Source organism: Castor canadensis, chromosome 8, assembly GCF_047511655.1.
Source record: "Castor canadensis chromosome 8, mCasCan1.hap1v2, whole genome shotgun sequence".
NCBI lineage: Eukaryota > Metazoa > Chordata > Mammalia > Rodentia > Castoridae > Castor > Castor canadensis.
The window spans coordinates 92,449,516-92,455,092 of NC_133393.1; the positions used below are offsets into that span (position 1 = coordinate 92,449,516).

A 5,577-nucleotide genomic window follows, 5' to 3' on the forward strand; every position below is an offset into this window, starting at 1 on the left:
TCTAATGGTGTTTTTTTGGTAGAGTTTTTAGGTCTTTTAAGTATAGTGTCATGTCATCTGCAAATAGGGATATTTTGACTTCTTCTTTCTCTATTTCAATGACTTTTATTTCTTGCTCTTGTCTTAGTGCTCTAGCCAGGAATTCTAAAGCTATATTAAATAGAACTGGAGAAAGCAGATATCCCTGTATCATTCCTGTCTTTAATGAAATGGTTTCAGTGGTTCTCCATTTAGTATGATTTTGGCTGTATGTTTGTCGTATATAGCTTTTATTATGTTAAGGAACATTCCTTCTATCTTAGCAGTGCCTTTATTGTGAAAGAGAGTTGAATTTTGTCAAAGGCTTTTCCTGCATCTATTGAAAGGATCATGTTGTTTTTGTCTCTACTTCTGTTTATACACTGTATTACACTTACGGATTTATGTATGTTGAAACTTCCTTGCATCTCTGGAATGAAACTGATTGATCATTGACTATGATCTTTTTGACATGTTGTTGAATTTTGTTTGCCAGTATTTTGTTGAGAATCTTTGTGTCTATATTCATGAAAGATATTGATCTCTAATTCCTTTTTTTTGGTTGCAACTTAAGTGGGTCTTGGAATGAGTATATTGCTGGCTTCATAGAATGAGTTTGGTAGTGTTTCTTTCTCTTCTATTTCCTGGAAAAGTTTGAGTAATATTGATTTTAGTTCTTCTTTAAGGGTTGGTAAAATTTGGCCATGAATTCATCAGGCCTGGGCTCTTTGTAGGGAGCTCTTTATTACTGCTTCAATTTCATTGCTTGTAATAAGACTATTTAGGTGTTTATCATCTTCTGTATCAGAATTGGTTGGTTGTATGCATCTAGAAATTTATCCATTTCATATAGATTTTCCAGTTTGCTTGCATAGATGTTTTCAAAGTACTCTGTCATAATTCTCTGGATTACATTATTATTTGTGGCTGCATCCCATTTTTCATCTCTGATTTTATTAATCTAGGTCTTTTCTCTCCTCCATTTTTCCTGTTAACTAAGGGTGTGTCAAACTTGTTAATCTGGTCAAATAAGCAACTCTTTGTTTCATTGATTCTTTGTATAGTAATTTTGGTTTCAATATCATTGATCTTTGCCCTATTCTTTATTATTTCTCTTGTCTTTGATTTTGGTTTGGATTGTTCTTGTTTTATTTTTTTTGTGGAGCTTAATGTGCATCATTAGGTTGTTTATTAATTATAGATATGTATGTTTTCATTTGCATAAGTACAACTGTAATAATTTCTATCATTTTTTCCCTTTCTCTGCAAGATTTGTTATACTGCTTTTCAATTCATTATAATCATTAAGAATGTTGTACAAATGATGAGGATTGTAGCACATTTTCTATTATGACATATTGATTTATATTATTTAAAATGCATTTTAGAATTTATAATAGCTGTTTAAGCTTTACACAAACACCTTGCCTAAATATTTCTTGTTATTTTAATTTTTGAAGTAAAATATGTGGAATGTAAATTCTAGCAAGTGTAATCTTCACCATGTTAATTTGCTTTTCCATTTCTGTGACAAAATATCTGTGATAACAATATAGGGGGCAAAGGATTTCTTTTGGTTGACTGTTTCAGAGGCTTTAGTCCATGTCTGGCTGCCTCTTTTATTAATGGACTTGGGGCAAGGCTGAAGAATCATGATGGAAAGAAATTACAGAGGATAGCTTATCACCACATGGAAGCTAGGTAACAGAGAGAGCATGATAGGAAGGTCCAGGGACAAAATATATCCCTCAAAGCTGCCATCAGTTACCCACTTTCCCTGATAGTCATGGTATCCTAACAGTCCTTTCAGACATGAAACCATTCTTTGATTAATACATTGATACAGTCAGCATCTTGTGATATAATTACCCCTCATTAACACCACCATCTGGGAACCAAGTCTTCAATACATAAACTCTTTTAGGGTTCACTTCATATTCAAACCCAATAAATTATGGAAGTTTTTCCTTTGTTTTGACATTTTAACTTAATGTAATACATAGACCTAAATGATTTTGTTAAGGTATATAGTGGTGTCAGTATATGCACTATTTCAAACTGGTCCAAAACATGAGAAGAAAACACACAAACATGCACACATACATGATTCCTCATAGAAAATATATGCATACCTTGAATGTATTATATATGAAAATACATATGTATCTGTATTCATATATATCAATGTATACTCACATTTTAGACAAGTTTGTTGAGGGTATACTTACAAATATAAGCACAATTTTAAAATATATGTATTTTGGATACTAATATTCTCAAAGGAGCTTACTCTTCAGGGAAAATCAGAAACCTTGCATGTCCCTTATATCTAATTTATTTCTTTTCTATTTATAACAGCAAGATATATGTATGTATATTATGTGTGTATTTATATGTATAAATGCATTCATAGCTATATATATATGTTTATACATATAAAATTTAAAGATAATGGTAATATGTGTATGTATGTATATCAGGAGATATGGGGATTCATAAAATAAAATGTCTATTTAAGACTACTTAAAGTATATATTATTTATAGTTTGTGTTTATTTATCAATGGACAAATAGCGTGAAGATATGATATTATAGGGGCAAGAAGTAGAATTTCATGGGTTTCAAATTAATAAATTATTTTAATTGAATTACATGTCACTTAAAGAAGATATTCTAGAGAAACTGCAAAATGAAGAGGGGTATTTCTACAAAAACTAAATAAAATCAAAGGATTATACTTTTAGAATACATTAAGTAAACCACATCAATATAAATTATTTCTTCTACTTCTGTGGATAATTTTTTCTTTGGAAAACTCAAAATATGATTTAGATGTAGAATAATTATTTTAAAAGATTTACTAATCAAATATCAGAAAGAATCAGTGACAGAATAACTATTAGATATATAATTATAATTGCATGAAAATATATTAAACAAATATGCTTTAAACTGTAAGAAGAGAAAGGAATGAAAAGGAGAGTGGGATGGCCATATTCATTGGAGAAGGTCACTGAAATATCACTTTTTAACAATTGCCCTTCAATGTACTTCTAATTCATGACACCACATTATTTCATGTACTTATGAAAAATATGGTCTTCTTTGCCATGTTCATGAAAGCTTGCTTGACTTGTTGATTCCTTAGGCTGTAAATAAAGGGGTTCAGCATGGGAGCTACTGAGGTATTTAGCACAGCAACTCCCTTACTCAAAGACACTCTTTCTCTGGCTGAGGGTTTAGTGTACATAAAAATACAGCTGCCATAAGAGATGGAGATGACAACCATATGGGAAGAACATGTAGAAAAGGCTTTTGTTCTCTGACTAGTAGAAGGAATCTTTAAAATTGTTCTGATGATATATATGTAAGATAGAAATATTAATGCCAAAGTGAACATTAGAGTAAACACAGCACAAGAAAACCCCATTATCTCTAGGAATTTGGTGTCTAGCAAGAAATCTGCAACAGGGGAAAATAATCACAGGCAAAATGGTCAATGATATTGGACCTACAGTAATCAAGCTGTAAGAGCAACATGAGTGCAGGGAAGATGATTAAGAAGGAAATCAGCCAGGAAGCAAAGACAAGCATTGTATAGACTTTTTGATTCATGATAGTCATGTAATGCAGAGGCTTGCAGATGGCAACATAATGATCATAGGACATAGCAGCCAGAGGTAAAATTCAGTAACTCCAAAGAGAATGAAAAAAAACAAGTGAGCTATACAGTCATTGAAGGAAATTGTTTTGTCTCCTGAAATAATTGTGCCCAGGAACTTGTGTATACTGACAGTTGTGAATGAAACTTCTAATAAGGAGAAATTCCTGAGGAAGAAATACATGGTGGTCTGCAGGTGGGAATCCAGCAGGGTGAGCGTGATGATGGTCAGGTTCCCAGTGATGCTGAGCATGTAGGTGATGAAGAGAAAGACAAAGATCATCACCTGGAGCTTTGGATCATCTGACAATCCCAGGAGGAAAAACCCTGTTACTTCTGTATGGTTATGCATTCTTCAGTTGCTTACTTATTTATTCTTTCCAAAGGTATAGGAGAAAGCAGAAAGAACAAAGCTGAAATGAGGATTAATCCAAATCCAAGTGCTGAGCTGGAATGTTGCTGAAAGAGTACGCCATTTCCATCTTAAGGGGAAATTTAAAGTCATCTGATAGTAACAATGATCCTTTAATTTCTCTTTTTCAGAGAAAAACATTTTAATTAAGGCAGGTTACAAGTATTACAACTACTACAAGAAGTAATCTCATCCAAGTTAGAAAGGGTATTGTCAAAAACAAATATACAAATAAACATAAAAAAATGTTAGTGAGGATGTGGAGGGAAAGGAATTCCTATACATTGTTTGTGGGAAATATATTAATACAGCCACTATGAAGAACAATATGGAGATATTCAAAGTCCTAAATATAGAAATACCATTCAATCCGGCTTTACAACTGCTGGGTATATATTCAAAGTAATGAAATAAGAACACAAAAGAAACCCCTACATTTTCATGCTTATTGTGGCATTATTAACAGTAGCTAAGATTGGAAATATGCACATGTGGCCAACAACTGAATAGTGGATAAAGAAAATGTGTTATATATGCAATATGTTATTTTCAGCCATAAAGTGGAATTAAATGCATTCATTTTCAGCAAAATGAATAGAAATGGAGGACATTAAGTTAAATAAGTCAAACACAGAGAAATAAGCACCACATGTTCTGAAAGTGGAAGAATGATTACTAAGGAGTAGGAAGCATGCACATGGGTTTGAGAGAGTGGAAATAGGGAAATAAGATCTGATCAATATGTGTTGTACATACATGAAAATGTAACACAGGATCCCATTAAGATGTACCATTAACATGTGGGTATGAAAATCATAAACATTTTGTTATCCCCAAGCTTGAAGTGGTAGGGTAGGGATATGTAATAGATATTTCTGACTCTAGTACTACATTTTAGAGACATGCCTACAAAGTGTCTTCCCAAATATGAAAAATTTTTGTGTCATTGTCCCATTACACAAGCTTCCATTTTTGCAAAAGTTTAAACACATTGAAAATTATCAAAATGGGAAGGATGTATTATTTTTAAAAAGTGATTTTTTTTTGTCCTAACACATCCATCACCTTTTAAAACATTGAACACATTTTCCAATTCTTGGTATTACCTCATTGGATGTCAGAAATACTGAAGCCATCTCCATGAGCAGCCTCAGGTGACCTGGATGAAAGGTGAGGCAATAGAGAAAGCAATGTAAAGGAGGGAGGGAGGGAATGTAACAGAAGGAAGTTAATAAGGTGAATATGGTTGATGCATTTCCTATAAAAGAATGAATATAGAATTTGTAAATCTTGAAATCACCATAAGAAGGGGACTAAGATAGAAAGGAAAAAAAAGAGGAGATGAACCAAGTTGGGTTACAATACATATATACATGGAAATATCACAAGAAGACTCCCTGTTCGGCTATCTTAAATAAACAAAAATGTCATCATTTTACAAAAACAGAACAGGAAGGCAAAACAGGTCCTTTCTGTGGGATTGGTG

General features: G+C 32.5%; 1 pseudogene; it reads right to left on the reverse strand.

Annotated features, from left to right (window-relative positions):
* Positions 1–3,094: 3,094 nt before the first annotated feature.
* Positions 3,095–4,031, reverse strand: LOC109680664 (olfactory receptor 6C1-like; annotated as a pseudogene).
* Positions 4,032–5,577: the final 1,546 nt, after the last annotated feature.